The following is a 21,240-nucleotide window of genomic DNA, read 5'->3' on the forward strand; positions in this document are numbered from 1 at the left end:
TCTTAATACCATATCTTCCATTTCTAAATCAGTCTTCTTCTTTTGTTGTCGCATTCTTATTAAATTTTTTCTTCCTGCAGGAAAATCATAATGTTTTTAATTGAACATTATTCTGTATAAGTTGTACATAAGACTTGAGAAACTAAACATCACACAAAAGTGTTCTTATTTATGAAAATATCATAGTTTAATTAATAAGTTGAATTTAATTGAACATGAGACTTGAGAAACTAAACATCACACAAAAGTGTTCTTATTTCTGAACATCATCTTTTATAAATTGAATTTTATATTTTATAAGTTGAACATGAAAAATTATAAACTGAACATGAAATTTCATAACTCCTATGAAATTTCAATTCCAATACAAATCACACTAATTTCTTTAATAAGTTGAATTTAGTTGAACACGATTCTTTATAAGTTGAACATGAGACTTGAAAAACTGAACATCATGCAAAAGTGTTCTTATTTATAAACATATCATAGTTTAATAAGTCGAATTTAGTAGAATAAAATTCTTTACAAGTTGAACATGAGACTTAAGAAATTGAACATCACACAAAATTATTGAACATATATATAGTTTTAATAAGTTGAATTTAGTTGAACATCATTTTATATAAGTTGAACATAAGACTTTAGAAACTGAACATCACACAAAGGTATTGAACATATATTAGTTTTATAAGTTAAATTTAGTTGAACATGATTTTGTATAAGTTGAACATAAGACTTGAGAAACTGAACATTACAGAAAAGTATTGTACATATCATAGTTTTATAAGTTGAACATGATTCTTTATAGGTTGAACAAGAGAGTTGAAAAACTGAACATTACTCAAAATCAAGACTAACAGAGTAGAAAATTAATCATTTCTAAAAGAGGAAAATATATGTTCAACGATAGTATCAGCTTAAAATAGATGAAGCTAATACTAATATATACTATGATTAATGAAATTAATCCATATCACAACCAAAAGTAGAAATGCAACTTGAGTTAACATTTCACAATTACAAAAGTTACATAATTAGATAGATGTTTTTGGTGCAAAACATAATTGATAGATAATCACATCATATGTTGTTCTAGTAAACTGATTTCAATTAACAAAATCTATAACAAAAGCAAATCTCTCTCAATCGCAAACAAATATCGTTCAAAAAATAAAAATAATTAACATCACACAAAAATGTTAAATTTAGTTGAACATGATTTTGTGTACATTGAACATGATTCTTTATAAGTTGAACACGAGAGTTGAGAAACTGAACATCATACAAAAGTATTGAACATATTTTGCGTAAAATTGAACATGATTCTTTATTAGTTGAACACGAGAGTTGAAAAACTGAACATCACACAAAAATGTTATGATGTGTGAACATCACTTTTATAAGTTGAATTTAGTTGAACGTGATTCTTTATAAGTTGAACACGAGAGTTGAGAAAAATGAACATATATTAATTTTATAATTTAAATTTATTTGAACATGATTTTGTGTAAAATTGAACACGATTCTTTATAAGTTGAACACGAGAGTTGAAAACTAAACATCGCACAAAAATGTTATTATTTGTGAATATCATACATAACAAATTCAGAATTAATATTCAGCAATAACTACCACGTACAAGTACAACCACCAAGATCAACAATCCTAACCACAATACCAACAACAACAACAACAATATCAAAAATTAACAAATGTAATTCATTCTAATCACACTTTAGCTTATAATTCTTTATCAAATTATATGTCAACAAATCATTTATTAATAATGAATAAATTGCAATTTCTCTATCAAATTCAAATTCATAAAATTGACACTTAAGTGAACTATTAACAAACAAAATTGAATACGTGAACTTGCAATTTCTCAGTCAGATTCACACAAAAGCTAGGGTTAACAACTAATTACTTCACAAAATTAATAAGTCAAATTTATTAAGTTATACAAATGAAGGAGACAGAATTTACCAGATTGAGAGATGGAAGGATTCACAACTCTTAGTTGAACATGAGTCGGACAATGCCGAGTCAACTCTTCTCCGCCGAGTCACAGCCAACTGCAATCGGCTCTCTTCACTAGCGCATCCCCCTTCTCTCTCCCGGAGAGAGACTTCGATGTCGGCGGTGAAAGAGCAACGTCGAGAGAGCAGAGTGCCGCGGAGAACGTCAGAGCGGAAGCGTCGCAAGGGAGGAGACGTCTTTGGGGCAGTGTCGCGTGGATCTAACACGGTTGAGTAGTTGCGCGCCGTTGAGGAAGTGGCGGTTGTTAGATCGAAGGGAGGCGGCGGCGAAAGGCGGAGGAAAGGAGGTCGTCGGATTGTTTGGGAGGAGAGAGAAGGAGTGACATCAATGGAGGGAAGAGGGTGAGAGGTTTTGATGAGAGAGAAAATGGTGAGAGGGTAGAGGAGAGAGAAAAATGGGTATAGAATAGCTGCGTGCTTTTGTTAACGATGAAACGCAACCGTTTAATTGAGTATGCATGTATAGATAGGTGCATACCTATCTATACATTAATAATTAAATCCCACATTTACTACCCAACAACTTTTATTGGGCTTAAGTGATCGAAAATTGGTGAAAAAGTCAACAAGATGGTGATGTAATAATTAATGGCTGCATAGGTATGCATCTATCTCTAGATGCATATGAGTTAAGACACACTATATTATAAATACCCATTTTTCTCTTCCCTCTAACCTTTCTCCATTTTCTCTCTCATCAAACCCCATTTTATTTTTCTCTCACAATTTTCTCTTTCATCAAAACCTCCACATTCTCTCTCATCAAATTACTATTTTCTCTCATCAAATTACATAATTATCTCTCTTTACACCTCCAATTTGACTCTGATGGATTCCACAGTGATGGTTACTCATGCGATTCCGGCGAATTTCTAGTCGGATTCGTCGAATTTCTGGTCAGATCTGGCGAATTTTTGGTCGGATATGTCAAATTTTGGTCAGATCTGTCGAATTTCTGATCGATTCTGGCGAATTTTTGATCAGATTCGTCGAATATCTCTCTCCTCTCTTTACGCCAATCCATGTTTATTTGTATGAAATTCGTGAGTTTTCTTTGTAAATTGATCTTAATTTGCATTTATTAAAGGTTTAATTGCTGTGAATTCGTGTTTAATAATTTGTTAGTTTCGTCACCAAATTTGATTGTGATTTTAATTTACATATTGTCGTTAATTGATTTCGTGGTTGGAGATGTTCAAATTAATATATGTAGATGTTCAAAATAATATATGTAGGTGTTCATTTTTTTTAAACAACAATTTTATGCTGCGATTTTAGATCTATCACAGTTCATGTTTAATTTATAAAGTTCGATGTTTAGAATTGTAGAATGAACTACATTTGGTAACTTGATATTGCGTTGTTGTTGTTGTTGTTGTTGTTGTTGGGATGGTTGTTCGTGGTGGTTGTGGTAGTTATTGCTGAATATTAATTCTGAATTTGTTATGTTCAGTTTATAATTTATCATGTTCAACTTATAAAAGATGATGTTCACAAATAATAACACTTTTGTGTGATGTTCAGTTTTTCAACTCTCGTGTTAAACTTATAAAGAATCATGTTCAACTAAATTCAACTTATAAAACTGATATGTTCAACACTTTGGTGTGATGTTGTTCAACGAAATTTAACTTATCAAACTAATATATGTTCAATACTTTTGTGTTATGTTCAGTTTCTCAAGTCTCCTGTTCAACTTATAAAGAATTATGTACAACTAAATTTAGCCTATAAAACTATGACATCTTAAACACTTTGTGTGATGGTCAGTTTCTCTAATCTTATGTTCAACTTATACAGAATCATGTTCAACTAAAAGGCAAGCATCAACATTAATAATAATAATAAAAGCAATATACACAACGAGTCAAAAGCATTCTTTAAAACAAATGTTCATTATTCTTTACTAAAAGATCATGTTCAGATTTTATAAGCAGGTGTTCATTATTCTTTACTAAAATATCAAAATTTGCACCTTCTAAATATTGTCATGTTCAGTTTATAACTCATTATGTTCAACTTATAAAAGATGATGTTTAATTTATAAAAGATGATGTTCACAAATAAGAACACTTTTGGGTGATGTTCAATTTTTCAAATCTTATGTTCAACTTATACAAAATCATGTTCAACTAAATTCAACTTATAAAACTAATATATGTTAAATACTTTTGTGTGATGTTCAATTTCTCAGTCTCATGTTCAACTTATAAAGAATTATGTACAGAATCATGTTCAACTAAAAGGCAAGTAGCAACAGTAATAAGCAAATGTTCATTATTCTTTACTAAAATATCAAAATTGGCACTTTCTAAATATTGTCATGTTCAGTTTATAATTCATCATGTTCAACTTATAAAAGATGATGTTCAATTTATAAAAGATGATGTTCACAAATAAGAACAATTTTGTGTGATGTTCAGTTTCTCAAGTCTCGTGTTCAACTTATAACGAATCATATTCAACTAAATTCAACTTATAAAACTACCATATGTTCATGAATAAGAACACTTTGTGTGATGTTTAGTTTCTCAAGTCTTATGTTCAATTTATACAGAACAGTGTTCAACTAACAACATTATGATTTTTTGCAGGAAGGAAAAGGTTAATATGAATGCACCAACAAAAGAAAAAAAATCGATTCAGAATTGGAAGATGTGGTATTAATTAAGAGAGGCTGCAAGAATTGAAGGCAAAAACAACAAGAATAGAATCTGCAAATAAGGAAGCAGATAGACAGAGAAAAAAGACCGGTCTAGCGAAAAAGTGGAAGCCGAAAGGAAAGAAGCAGAAAATTTAGAAGCATATAGAAATAGAACTAAAATAGAAGAAGCATATAGAAAAATAGATGATATGTTCATTTTTTGAACATGAATGTTCATTAAGTTACTTTAAATGTCCATTTGTTTGTTCCTTATGTGTGTTTGCAGCTTACTCAAATAATGAGATTTTTTTTGGGAAAAACAAGCATTATACAATATTTAGAAGAAAAAAAAATTAAAAATTAAAATATATAAATATAAAAAAAGGAAACAGAATAATCCACTAAAAAAAGAAGGCTGAAACTGCTAAAACGAAGCAGTTGAAGAGCATATGCATGCAAAATTGCATGCATAGCTATGCAGCCAAAAATTTGGGGATGGTGATGAATTGATGATAATGACTGAATATATCGAGAGAGGGTACTTCCACGTAGAGACATATTAACGTCTACAACAAGTTTATTACCTGTTAGGCCCAATAAAAGTCGTTGGGTAGTAAAGGTGGGATTATTAAAAAATATGTCGTAGGTGGACTTAATAAAAGAAAATCGGTCAAAGGTTGGATTAATATTACCAAATTTTCCTATACAAAATAGTCTATTTTGAAATGATAATAATTACAAATAAAATTAATATAACCATATACTCCTATTTAAATAATTCAACATTTTTGTCATTCTGTTTCCTCAAATAGTAGAATTTTTCTTCATATCTTACTCGCAAAATCGATGGAACTACGATTCATCACTGTTTAGCTTGGGAACATGTAGTATGAAAGTGAAGGGATTTATCAAACGCTCTTTCAAGTGGTCCTCCAAAAAGATGTCTCCAAATTTCTAATTATGAATAAATGCTTCGATCAGTATATGTTGTAATTCAAATACAATGTATTTGTATAAATTTATAATTGTTCTTACATGATTTTCAAATTCTTTAATATCTGAAACTTTAAGACCAATGATCATCTCAGCATGTTGTCCAAAAAGTGTAACACACATTATACGTGTGTGATCAATCATTCTTACGTTTACTCTTAATTTGTTATTATGAATATAACACACATATTACAATGTTTGTAGTTTCTTACAAATTTTATGTGGAAAAAGTATAATTATCTTGGCTTACTTAATTATCGAGCTTCTCTCTCGAGTAAAAAATAGGGTTGCTTGAAAGTAGGATCCCCATGGTTTACAGTGAGTTTAAGTAGTAACCTCCGTCTAACTGCTAATCTTGCATTTTTGAATTGTAAATACTTTTCGTATCGATTATTACGTGCATCCATGTCCTTTCTAATTATAGATTGACCGCATAATAGATATAAATTAGAGTATATTTTAGTTCCAACAAACTAAGAGAAAAGGCCTAATTAGAAATGGATTTAAATTATATCCTTAACATAATTTGTTTTCTTGTAGGGCGTGTTCGGCGGTAGCGTTTGAGGTAGCGGATAGCGTTTTTGACCTAGTCAAGACGCTACTTGTAAAATTTGTAAGTGTTTGGTAAAGTAGCGATTTAGGTAGCGGTTAGCGGTTGAGGTAGCGGTTGGGTAGCTTTTGTCAAACGATAAAATTAGTAGCGTTTAAGGTAGCGGGTAGCGTTTGACAAATTTATAATAAAGTTTTAAATAATATTCTTGCTTTTATTTTTATTTTATAATATCAACCGCTACTTTTACCGAACACTCATATTAGTTACCCGGTACTTTGACAGCTAACCGTTACCCGCTACTATTCACCGTTACTCGCTACTTTAACCGCTACCCGCTACTCAACCGCTAACCGCTACCGCTAATTTTGCCGAACATGGCCGTAATCTTGAAAAATATATTATGTAGGATGAAAAGGCCTAGCTAGTTAGAAATGGATTTAAATCATAGCTTTAACATAAGTTGTGCTCTTGATATATTTCTAATATATTACCAATTGTTTGTTGGTTCAGTGGTGATTGGGGCTGAACTGTTAGGTTATGATACATATGAATAAACATAAATCATGCGGAAAAACCATAAAGCCAGGAAACATATTATTTACACATAATCATTTAGCATAATTCAGATGCATACACTTTGTAGCGTGCCCTCCCTAGCTGCGCCCGAACCGAACAAGAACAAGTCTTTAGGACTCCAAGTGTCGTCCCTCCGTAGATAGTCCACAGCACGTCCGGATCCGCCTTAAGATTGACCAACTAGAATCGCCCTTAAGGTACTATATATCTTCGGCTAATAGCTTTTTATTGTTTGAATACTTGAAATCCTCGATGTAAATATGTGACCCTAGGCACCTATTTATAGAGTTTATGGAAAGGAATTATAATCCTATTAGGATACTAATTTATTTAATTAGAATCTTATTAAAACTCTATTAAACAAATTCTATCTTTATTAGGATTAGGATTTAATCATAGAACAAATTCTAATATCCTTAAGATTTGTATTGCACACAACCGCACACGAGCACGAGCACGAGCACGAGCACAGCCCGCGCAAGCCTCGCGGCCCACGCGAGCTGCTCTTGCTCGCAGCCCATGACGCAGCCCACGACTGCTCCGCGCGCGCCACAGGCCTTGGCTGGGCCTGGCCTTGCGCTGGGCCTGGTCGAGGCTTGGCGTGTTGCGCTTGGCTTGCTGGGCGACGACCTGGCTTCGTGTTGGGCCTTCGTCTAGCGAGCCTCGTCCGATGCTAATTCGTACGATACGCTTCCGATTAAATTCCCGATTCCGGAATTCATTTCCGATACGAACAATATTTAATATTTTCGACTCCGGAATTAATTTCCGTTTCGAACAAATATTTAATATTTCCGTTTCCGGAATTATTTTCCGATTTCGATAATATTTCCGATTTTGACAATATTTCCGTTTCCGGCAATATTTCCGATTCCGGCAATATTTCCATTTCCAATAATATTTTCCGATACGTACCATGTTTCCGTTTCCGGCAACATCTACGACTTGGATAATATTTATATTTCCGATACGATCCATATTTCCGTTTCCGGCAATATCATCGTTTCCGGAGTATTCACTTGCTTGCCTTTGACGATCTTAGCTCCCACTGAAACCAAGATCCGTCGATTCCGAATATCCATAGATGGAGTATTTAATGCCATTAAATACTTGATCCGTTTACGTACTATTTGTGTGACCCTACGGGTTCAGTCAAGAGTAAGCTGTGGATTAATATCATTAATTCCACTTGAACTGAAGCGGCCTTTAGCTAGGCATTCAGCTCACTTGATCTCACTGAATTATTAACTTGTTAATTAATACTGAACCGCATTTATTAGACTTAACATTATATGCATACTTTAACCAAGGGCATTATTTCCTTCAGTCTCCCACTTGTCCTTAGGGACAAGTGTGCATTTCCTAATTCCTTTGTCGCTTGATGCTTGCCCTTGAACATAAGGTAAGAGTTGTCATCCTTATTATGTCCAGAGGTGTTTCTCGGTTTCAGAGTTCAACTGATAAAAAAAAAAGATAATCATAGCCTATAATTCATCCGAGCACGGCCTTGCATTTTACAGTTTCTAGTTCTCCGAGTGGCCTTGTACAACTTTTAAGCATCTTATCCCGATTTATGGGAGGACAATCCCAATCTTGCGATCTTGAGATTAGACTTTGTTTGATAGGTGATTACCTGAGCGTTGCCTTTATAGCCTCCTTTTACGGTGCGACGGTTGGTCAACGTCAAAGTTACCAGTTCTCAAACAAGTAATCTCAAATCACTCAGGTATTGAGGATTTAGTGTCTAATAATTTTAATGAAATTTACTTATGACAGATTTTCATCTCTTATAGTAAAGTTTCATAGGTCTGTCCGATACTAGTCTTCCCAAAGTAAGTATCTATGCAAATGATTACGACATTGCCATGTCCACATAGTTCAAGAAACAGAACTACTAGTCATCTTGCATTCTAGTCGTCTAACGTTTTCTATGCGTCCATCTTTATAGAAAACTCCGACCAGGGACCATTTTCAACTTTTGACATTCAAGTTCACTTGATAGACATTTCTTAGTCACAGGACTGGTCCTGACAGTCTATCTTGAATATATCGTCAAATTTGAAGGGACTCATCATTTAATACTAAACCAACATTAAATGGAATATGAAAATACATTTCATATATGATAAATGTTCAACCCCAATGTTTTACAACCATGGGCCTCAAACCCATTTTTAAAACAGTTCATGGAATTCAAAGCTATGCTTGATTTCCAGTGCTACAATGTGAGTGTTGCCTCTCACTTGTTGCATAGGTTTAGTTATCATGCTTTGCCAATCTTAATATCCTTTTCATCGAATAATATTCGAGATATGATGATAAGATCTTTTGAGTTTGTTTATTATGTGATCTAGTCTTTCTTACTTCGATAGTGGTTCTACGCATTTTTGCAATGAAGAACCATTAAGTCAACAGACATGTGATCTACCCAAGTTCAGTGAAGAACTCTTTAACATAAACAACCCTTTTTTATTGCTTCTTAGGCAATAAGTACTTTTACTTCAACTGTATAGGTTGCTAGTGATGCTTTGTTTGGATTTACTTATCCAAGCAGTTCATGGATATGTGGAAGACTTTCCAGCTGTATCTTAGAACATAGAAATTATTATTTTAATTTCCCACGCAACAACTCATGGTCTCCAATCCATGTTGCCATTTCAAAACACGATGCTCTATAGCTCGTCCTTGCAAATGGTTAACTCCAAAGGAATCTTGCTTGATCCTTTGCCAGTGTTTATGCGTGTAGCATCAATATTTAGCATATCTTTATTTCCTTGAATCAAGAATTGTTCCTATGTACCTTTTCAAGTACCATAAGTATTCTTGATCTCAATCTAGTTGATCTTTACTTAGATCAATAGAGATTGGTATATGTTCGTCATGCCTAAAGTCATACGATACGTTTTTGGCCATCCTCATATTATATCATACATGATAAATTCTTTTGCAGAATAATTCCCAATTGAACTCTATTCATGTAACTTTAGCTCATTCTAGTTTCAGTTGATACTGAATCCAGCTAAATTTGTTGACATATAATATAGGTTTAAGAATCTCACTTGGATCCTTTGATGTTTAACTTAGTAAATGCTTATACATAGTTCAAACATTCATTACTTAGATTTATTCATATGGGTCGAATATCTCCAATGGAGTCTTTCGTGTTTGATTTAGTAAATGTCATTACTTAATCCAAAACAATAATATAAGATCTTTGTAAATAGATCTTAGTACCCAGTATGCACTAAGTTTCGCCATGGTCCATCATTGATGAATAATTTCAAATCTAAGTCATTAGCATTTGAATGTTATTTCACAATAGAGAGATATGTGTGTGATACACATAGGACCAATTAAGTTTTTATGTACTCCCACTAAACTTCTTATATATCTATAAGAGTCATGTACATTTTATGAAACTAAAATACGTATTAGCTTCACCAAAATACATTTCTAATTCCCAATTGCTTGCTTATATCTGTACTTAGATTTCATAAGCTAGCTTTCCTTTTCAAGTATTTATTTGGATCCACAAATCCTATGACATACCATGTACATAGTTTATTCCAACATTTGATTGAGGAATTGTTTTGTCATCCAATTGCTATATCTACCAATATGCAATCATTGCTTGATTTATAGACTTGAGCATTACGATTATGCATGAGGTTTCAACACAATCCACGCCGTGAATTTGCTTGTAACCTTTAGAAACTAATCTAGCTTTGTGTGTGAACACAATTTTATGTTTGATGGTTTTATCCTTAAAACAAACTTGCAACCAATAGGTGTGAAACTATTCTTGCAAATCAACAAAATTTCAATTTTGTCATCAAAACATTGAGTATGTTTTTATGGCCTTTAACCAATTAAACATTAAGTCTATATATGGCCTCTAACCATTTTAGGGAATCTAGGTTTCGTCATAGCTTTCTTACAAGTCACAAACTCATTAATCTACATGATAATAGTTTGACTGCAAGTTGTAGGTTTCTTAACTATCTAATAGAAGAATCGCATAGCTTCAGTGACCTGAACTCCATGATTCTTCACTATCTTAATAGAAGAATCTCATAGCTTCAGTGACTTGAACTCTATGCCTACTTGGGTATAGAACATTGATCAAACAATAGAATATCAACTGCCACTTGAAAGTCCTTTGAATATTCTGTTCTCCTTGAAGCACTTGTAAAGTCTTCTAAGAGATTTCTATTCTTTAAAGCCACTTCTAAAGTCCTTAAGAATAAGTTTTCGGATTTTCTGAAGAACTTCGAAAAGCCTCCGGAATGTCCGTTTATGTTTGTTGTTCGCCTCGAAGACTCCCGAGGTCTATTTTCTCCCACTTGTCATTTTGGAAACGAATCTCCAAAAGGACATTATTTCGAGCAAACAAACATTATGTTCTCAAAAATTCGTGGTAGAAACAATACCCTTGTGTCTCATTTGAATAAATCACAATGAAACATATATCTATACTTGGACCTTAGTTCGTTGAATAACAAACACTAAGCTCCCACTGAGTTTAGTAACTCTTTAGATATATTTGAAAAAGTATTCTGAAATTAATTTTTCAATAGCTTTGACGAATTTGGTTTAGTTTGGTGGTAGTTGAGCATTTTGTTTTAGAAATTATAGGAAAAGTCTTTATGATCCATCATTGATCGAATCAAGTACTAATTGACTTTGATCATTCCAATGTAGATATTTCATATCTTATGGAGCTCGATCGTGAAATTACAACACACAATCATCGATGATCATTTTTGGTCTCAAATAATCATCAACATGATCTAACCTAGATCTTTATGATTTCTTTTCAAGTGGGTTTATAATTCTGAATCTTTGAACTAGCCAAACAGATTCAAACTTATATCACATTTGAGTAAATAAACCTATATTCATTCAAATCTGTGTGAAATAATAAAGTCATAAAACCTTTCTTTAGCTTTGAACTCTATCGTCTAGGCGTTCTAACAATAGTTCATATCTTTTGTTACTTTCAACAAGTAAGACTAGTTGTCTTGAATTGATCTATAAATCAATCAACTTTCAAAATTCCATCAAAATATAGTTTTTGAACGTTAACTTGTTGACATGGTCTAAGTAACAATGCCAAAGATTAGTGGAATTCAAATCAAGGGGTTGATTTGAACCTAGTAAAGTTCTTATTGTTAAAGAGTTGTTTGTTTTTAATCAAGCAAATTGACTCAACCCGTAAATGACCATTTCATTCAAATAAACAAACAAACAAGCATTGTTTTCGTTCTTCTGAATGCGAGTCTTTCTGTGTTTAAGCAGAAATTTAGGTATGCTGATTATGGAACAAAATTGCCATTAAGTTCCAGCCTTGAAAGGACTTAAAACAAACTAGATGACCCTACAACTAATGTAGCATTGCCATGCTTCATTTCCCACTTGTAGGCCATTAGTGTAGCCTAGCTTCCATTGCTTGAGTTTTTACCGAAGTAAGAACCTCAAGCGGTATATTATACCAAGGAAGTTTGATTGCTAGGACACTTTTCTTTAAACATAAACTTATAGGTAGAAACGGAATCGTAAATTCCTTTCGTTTGTTCCTTGTTTTCCTATTTCTTGTACCCTTTCTTATAGTCTTAAGAATTGAATTCTCTAGTGTTGACTTTTATACTTTGTTTAGACATGTCCAATGTCACTTCAACAAGGTTCTTACCATTTATGTTGAATATTCAGTTCAACTAGATGATCTTACCAGAAGCTTCTAAAGTTCTCTAAGCATCGATCTATTCGAATGCCTAGGGACTAGACTCATTCGAGAATTAAATGGAAAAAAAGATTTTAGGTTGTTAATCATTGGTAAAGCTGAGCGTTTAAACTCAATGCTTTATGATCTCAAAACTACATTGTATTTTGAATTCACAAGCACCAATCGGTTCGCCATTCGGCTTTGATACTCGAAAACAACCATAAAAGTCGATATAAGAAACGTACATTTTAAATTGCTCACTTTCTCTCATTTCCGTGAATCTTTCTTGGATTCACTACCAATCGAGGAAATTTACTGTTACCTTTCTAAAAGGATTTATTGCAGTGCAAGATATTTAATTATAAACAATAATTAAAACATACATTGAAGCATGCAAAGTCTAAACATTTATCATGAGTAATAACTTAAAAATTAAAGCAATCATGCAATTCAAACAAGTTATTAGCATTTTATTCGATTTTATTGTTCCGGCAGGTGTGAATAAAATGATTCCAAGACCCTAAAACCATTGAAGAATTAAGCACATTATGTATTTTGACTTAATTCTAAAACATTTTAGGTAAGCAAAAGCCTTTTGCTAATAGTCTAGAAACTACTCTTGGTTGATAGGTACGTCTAAGAACTTATTAGGTAAACCTATCGATTTTGCCACGGCATAAAAGGACTCCTTACTTATATCGTTGAGTTTCACCAAAACTAACATGTACGCACAGTTATTTGTGTACCTCACCCCTTTAGTATCGATAAGTAACACCTCGCTATGGCGGAAACCTATTACTAAGATCGATGTAAAGGATATCCAAGTAAGTGTTATTTTGGCATGACACCTTTTAACTCAATTTTTAAGTTTGGAACTTAAGGGTCTTACTATGTTGGTTAGATTTTAAGTGAACTAAAATCCTTAATCATGCAACATAATCAAGCCACTATCTCATGCATATTTAAGACATATTTAAAAGCAATAAATAACTTAAAGCATGCATAAGATAATTGTGATCTAGTATGGCCCGACTTTATCTTGAAGCTTCAACTTCAAAGTCCGTCTTGAAAATGGATTGGAAACTTCATCTTGAATTTCACCGTGGGAGGCGCCATTTTCTTCAAATAGGATAAGCTATAATTAAACTAATTACAACTATTTGATGGTATGCAGACCATATTTGAATTGAAAAACAAATTTGGTGCTTTAGACCAATTACATTCAAATTAATGGTACGCAGACCATATTTTCTATCCTATTTGGGCAATACTAGTCACTTCATAACCTGCAAAACAGTACATATACAATATATACCATTCATCCATTCATTATCATGAATGGCCCACATAATTGGTTAGTAAAAACACATTGTATGCATCACATAAATATTTGCAGCAATTAATCAAGGGCCCCAATAATCTACCAATTATTCAGTCCTTATTAATTCTAATCAAGTTGTTTTACTTTAAAGGATTTGTAGACCTAATCAAGAGTTTATGACTAAAATTGCTCCCATTTAAACCAATAACTTTATATGCTTTACAAATTTTAAACATAAAAATGTATTTCTAGTCTAACCAGAAACATACAAGTTTAATTAAAATTTAAAGCTCATATAAAATTATAATTGAATCCATTTATTTAATTTATTTTTCAATTGAATTAAATGAATTTAATTCAAGGTTTAATTTTAGTAAAAATAATTAGTATAAATAAAAATTTATAATAATTATAATATTCAAAATTAAAATCCGAGAAAACAATTTAAATTATTAATTTTAAAATTAATTAAAATTATTTCCGAACTGAAAATCTCAAATTAAAATTCAAAACGATTCAATCGTAACACGACGAGCACTTGAGCTTGCGCCCAAGTCCCATCGTGTGCACGACTGGTCGCTGCACAAGGCACGCATAGCTCCACGCAACACACAGCCACATGCCACACACACACGCAGCCATCGCTGGCCAAGCTGCGTGCAGCCTCGTGTTGTGTCGCGTCTGCTGCTGCTTTCCCTCGCGAGGCCTCGCTCTCTGCACGCGAGCCAGCGCTCGCTGGCGCGAGGCAGTGCGCGCTGTGGCGCAGCTCGCTTGCTGCCCACACGCGACTGCTCGCTTGCCTTGCCCCTCACCCACGCCCATCGCATAGCACACATGGCACGCTCCTTTGCTTCGCGCGCGCGCCATGCTATGCTGCTCGCTGCTTTCGTACCGCACGAGCGACGAGCTCCCTTGCTCGTCGTCGCGTGCCCGCATTATACAACACCCCTTAAGGGTAACACATAGCTTCATTTTCTTTGTGCGTGCAACATTTATAAGCGTTTTCATAAAAATTTAAAATTTTTAATTTAAAATTAACGACAAATTAATAAATCATATTAATTTCATAATTTTAGGGCGAATAATCGAAAATTTATTAATCAATTAATTTTCGATTAACATGGATTCAAATCTAGGTCATAAAAATTAAAATTTAACATAAATTAACAATTTTTATGGTGGATTTTAATCATGGATACCTAATTAAATTATTAAGTAATTATGAAAAACAAATCAATTCTAAATTATTCGAATTTCAACAAATTAATCATAATTACAAATTAGGTTGTATAATTAACAAGTCTAGGCATTCATAATTGTTAAACATATACTGCAGGTCAATCAAAAACTCAAGATTTATCAACAAGAATCGCAAATACTTAATTTAACATCTTAAATTTACAAAATTTTGTGTTCGAAAAACTAAAACCTCCGAAAAGTCATAGTTAGGCTTCGAATTTGGGAATTCTGGGTTCGGCCGAAAAATAATGTTTTTGTCAAAATTTTAGAATGCCTTTTAAATGCGGAATTGACACAAAAATCACTCGATTTGGATGAGTAACGAAGAAACTGCCGAAAAACTGCGTACATATAATTAAATAAACGCAATTTGCAATTAATTACGAAAATTAATCACCCCTTTAATTCATTGCAAATTTGTAAAATTTAACCATGTTCATGCAATTTAGATTATGAAAATAATAAGAGGCTCGTGATATCACTGTTAGGTTTTGATACATATGAATAAACATAAATCATGCGGAAAAACCATAAAGCCAGGAAACATATTATTTACACATAATCATTTAGCATAATTCAGATGCATACACTTTGTAGCGTGCCCTCCCTAGCTGCGCCCGAACCGAACAAGAACAAGTCTTTAGGACTCCAAGTGTCGTCCCTCCGTAGATAGTCCACAGCATGTCCGGATCCGCCTTAAGATTGACCAACTAGAATCGCCCTTAAGGTACTATATATTTTCGGCTAATAGGGCAAGAATATGGCTGATTTTTCTACTTAAAAATCTTAGCTTTTTATTATTTGAATACTTGAAATCCTCGATGTAAATATGTGACCCTAGGCACCTATTTATAGAGTTTATGGAAAGGAATTATAATCCTATTAGGATACTAATTTATTTAATTAGAATCTTATTAAAACTCTATTAAACAAATTCTATCTTTATTAGGATTAGGATTTAATCATAGAACAAATTCTAATATCCTTAAGATTTGTATTGCACACAACCGCACACGAGCACGAGCACGAGCACGAGCACAGCCCGCGCAAGCCTCGCGGCCCACGCGAGCTGCTCTTGCTCGCAGCCCATGACGCAACCCACGACTGCTCCGCGAGCGCCACAGGCCTTGGCTGGGCCTAGCCTTGCGCTGGGCCTAGTCGAGGCTTGGCGTGTTGCACTTGGCTTGCTGGGCGACGGCCTGGCTTCGTGCTGGGCCTTCGTCTAGCGAGCCTCGTCCGATGCTAATTCGTACGATACGCTTCCGATTAAATTCCCGATTCCGGAATTCATTTCCGATACGAACAATGTTTAATATTTCCGATTCCGGAATTATTTTCCGATTTCGATAATATTTCCGATTCTGACAATATTTCCATTTCCGGCAATATTTCCGATTCCGGCAATATTTCCATTTCCAATAATATTTTCCGATACGTACCATGTTTCCGTTTCCGGCAACATCTACGACTTGGATAATATTTATATTTCCGATACGATCCATATTTCCGTTTCCGGCAATATCATCGTTTCCGGAGTATTCACTTGCTTGCCTTTGACGATCTTAGCTCCCACTGAAACCAAGATCCGTCGATTCTGAATATCCATAGATGGAGTATTTAATGCCATTAAATACTTGATCCGTTTACGTACTATTTGTGTGACCCTACGGGTTCAGTTAAGAGTAAGCTATGGATTAATATCATTAATTCCACTTGAACTGAAGCGGCCTCTAGCTAGGCATTCAGCTCACTTGATCTCACTGAATTATTAACTTGTTAATTAATACTGAACCGCATTTATTAGACTTAACATTATATGCATACTTGAACCAAGGGCATTATTTCCTTCATGAACTTGGTAGGGAGAACCCGTGTTCGATCCCCCGCAATAACAATTGGGATGGGACTGGAACCTATCCACCCAGAATTTGCCCCGAATCCGGATTAGCCCTAAAGGTGAACCGGACGCTAACAAAAAAAAAAGAAAAAAAGAAGAAAAAAAATACTTGCTAATATATTATGATGTTTTACCTTATGTGATGGTTGACTTCTATCTTTACTTTCATGTCCTTATTAATGCTATATAATACTCCGTAAGCAATTTAGGAATAGCAGGTAGTACATCATAACACTTTAACGACAGTCCAAAATTGAATGGAACATTATGTCATGATCAAAATACTTGGTTACATATCTTAACACTTTCTAGCTTAAATAATTATTGCCAATTCGCTATGGTTAGACTTCTAAGCTTGAATTAGGTATCGTTAGAGCACGATTCACACTTAGTTCTTCCAAACTATTTACAGTATTCAATATTCTTTTAACTAACTTTTTTTCATTCTTTAACCTAAGTTACCTATTTATTTTGTATTTTTTTTGGTGTGAAGAGTGGGTCGGGCCCATTAGATTAAAAGAAAAGAAATCGCATACAAAACTGAAACGAAAAGAACATACACAAAACTCAAAAATACCAAGATATAACACAACGATTGCCAAATCTAAGCTATAGCAGCAGCTTCATCTTCATCATGATTTTAAGATTATAGTCTGATTAGTGGTAAAAGAACAAAAATACTCTTGATTATAGTCTGATTCATGAACCATTAAAAACTTAAGATTATAGCTTTCAGTTTACTTTTCCATTATACGACTATCATTTTTTAATGGAAATTGATTATGATTATCATTGATGATTCACTTATCCACTCCAAATTATCAATTATCAATTTACTTATCAATTATTGATTTACCATCTCCTACCATCAATACATATACGGAGTACATTATTATTATGCCACCTATATATCTACTTTGATTGCCCAAGTGATTGTCTCTGTTTTTTTCCGCAGCAATTTTCGAATGCATAATATCAACCGATTCAAGCAAGCTTGCATATTACATAATATTGCCAATTTACTTATTAATCAAGATTATCATATGCCAATTTTTACACGATTAATCATGAATAAGAAGTTAAAATTCAATTTTGAAAGGAATGTATTATGTATGTACCCTAAAGTTGAACGGTTGAACTTCAGAACTTCTACGTAAGCGGCGACGCAGTGTACTTGGCGGCGTCTCCGTGTAGTTGGTGATGATGGTTCAGAAATTCAGAGGTGGCCGGATGAAGCTGTTAATGTCAACTATAAATATCCGCTCCTTCTTGACCTGCAAATCATAAGTAAGAAATCGAATTATTGAAGAAATTATCGGGAGGTGATAAAATTGAAGAACACAATAGAGAGAAGAGAGGTACCAAAGGAGACAGAAAGGAGATAATGGTGAATGGTGAGGGAGGAAAAGAAGACATTGTTTAAGAAGATCTGGGTAGTAGGAGGAGCAGTTTTCATGAAATTAGGAGGAGCAGTCTCCTTTGTTGGGGTTACTGGGATTCTGATATTACGTGGGTTTTGATTTGTATTTTTTTTTCTTTTAAATTTTGGATAGTAGGGTATTTTGATTGGTTTTGGAGGGAGTCAATGAGATTGCTGGATTTGAATTTTGGAGGCCTCACATCATCCAGTGACTTTTCTATTATTATATAGGATTTTAGCCTCTAATAAATTGTTAAGTTAAAATAAAACTTTTATGTATTCCAACTACTATATTTATATATTATATTAGATTATTTTTTGTTTGGGATTGAATTTCATTTTAGATTTTTTTTAATTATTAGATTGTTTGATTTTGGATGAAATTGTATATGTGTAATATTAATAATTAATTAATAGAAATATCTACGCGGCGCCTAATTATCTATCTACGTGGCACTCGACTTTTTTAATTCGAAAATAATTTCAAAATATTATTTTTCATTGACCCAAAGCATTAGATTTCCTACGTAGAGCTCTAATATTGGATTAGTGTTTGATTTTAGATTGAATTTTATTTTAGATTAGTGTTTGAATTGGGATTGAATTTTATTTTAGATTAGTGTTTGATTTTGGATGGATTTTATTTTAGATTAGTGTTTGATTTTGGGTGAACTTTATTTTGGATTTATTTTTTAATTATTAGAGTGTTTGATTTTGGATGGAGTTGTATATATTAGTAATTAATTAATTAAAATATATACATGACGCCTAATTAATTATCTATGTGGCACTTGATTTTTTTAATTCAAAAATAAATTAGAAATCTTATTTTTCATTGACTAAAACCAATAGTAATACTAGGTGGCGCTCTAATATTTCAGCAAATATGCTTCTTTTATATATACTAGGATTCGGATCGCGCGCTATCGAGCGCGGATGCTCGCCAAAAAAAAAATTAATGTTTTTCTCCAAAATCAAACATAAAAAAACGAAGAGAAGAAGAAAGCTAAGTATACACGTGTAGTTTAATTCCATTTACATTTGGTATCTTCACTTTAAAAGGCCATTGATGTCTTTCATTATATATGAAATATGTATTAGTACGTTTTAGGTTTTTTTTTTTTTTTGCTATTGTATTATAGGTGATGAAGACTCCCAACTACCACTTGGAGGTTGAAGAGTTGGGTACTCAGTCAAATAAGATGTCTGCATTTTTTATTATATAATTTAACAAAATAAGTATAGCAAATAAGCAATGTAAGAATGATATACAACAACGAGCCATGACGACACTGCAACTAAAAGGCGAGCTGATCTAGGTGTAGGGGAATACAGTTAAACATAATAACATGTGCGGAACAATCCCCAAAGCCAGGAAACATGTATAAAGCACAGATTAAGCAAACTTACATTCGAAGCGTGTTTTCCACAATAATCTGTCAACGAACACGAACAAAGAACTCCACTTGTCGTTCCTCTACTTGGTTCACCGGCACGATCAGATCCGTCTTGATAATCGTAGCTTAGACAATTAATCAAGATACTTTGCTTTTGGAAGAACTCACTTTGGAGGCACAGAGAGAATTAGGGTTCTCTGTGTCTCTAGGGTTTGAGTAATATTAATTGTGCTAAGTTGGAAATTAGGTTGTAAGGTTATTTACATAACCTTGCTAACCGACCAAGCCAAGAGGCAAGGCAGGCTAGCAAGCCTTGCACGCCAAGTCACACGGACCGCACGCCCGCGCCCAGCGACACACTGCAGGCCGAAGCCCACAGCGCGCGCGCCGAGCAGCTGGGCCGTGGGCCTTGCTCGCTCGTCGCTGTTGTGCGCTGTTGCGTGCTCGCGCCCAATGGGCTGGCCTTGCTCGCCTTTGCTCGCGAGCTTGCTGGCTCGTTGGGCCTTGCACGCTTACGTGCTTGGCTCGACGGGCCGGCAACTCCGATGCCCTTCGTATTCGCGATTTAATATATTTCCGATATATTATTTATCATTTCGTATACAACGAATGACCGTCGTATGATACGATTTATTCGTCTCGCCTAGCTTACGAATATTCGCGATACGATATACGATTCCGATGCAAGGTCGTATCGTATAATACGTTTCCAACTTAAATCCCAAAAAGCTATTAAATGAATTTCCGATTCATTTAATCCGGTGATCTGTTACGTGTCATTGGTGTGACCTTGTAGGTTTAGTCAAGAGTAAGTTGTGATTTCAATATCCATTAGAACTCACTGATCGGAAGCATTGCTCCAGCTAGCTGTTCCGATCACTTGATCTCACTGAATTAATTGTTCGCAATTAATCTGAACCTTGGCATTAGACAATGCACCTTGGGTGAAGGACATATTTCCTTCAATCTCCCACTTGTCATTCAGACAAGTGTGCATCCACATTCCTTTGTCACTTAGTGTTACTTACTGAACATAAGGTAAGATCCAAGCCATCCTTATTAGGTCCAGAAGTGTTTCTCGAATTACAGAGTTCAACTGTCAAACTTTTGCAGAAGGTTAAGCCTAACCATTCTGAGCACGGCCATGCATTTTACAGTATCTAACTCTCCGAGAGGCCTTGTTACACAATAACACCATATCCTATCAAAGATAGGAGGACAATCCATTCTTGCAATCTTTGAACACTCACTTTGATTCATAGTACGCCCAATAACTGCTTTTATAGCCTCCTTTTACGGTGCGACGTTTAGCTAGTATCAAAGCGAACTAATTCTCAAACGAGCAGACATAATCGCTCATGTTCTGAGGAACGGTTTCTAATCACCATTAATGAGAACTACCTATGACATGACTTTAATCTCTTAAAGCGTTCTCATGG

Source organism: Spinacia oleracea, chromosome 4 (assembly GCF_020520425.1).
Source record: "Spinacia oleracea cultivar Varoflay chromosome 4, BTI_SOV_V1, whole genome shotgun sequence".
Lineage (NCBI taxonomy): Eukaryota > Viridiplantae > Streptophyta > Magnoliopsida > Caryophyllales > Amaranthaceae > Spinacia > Spinacia oleracea.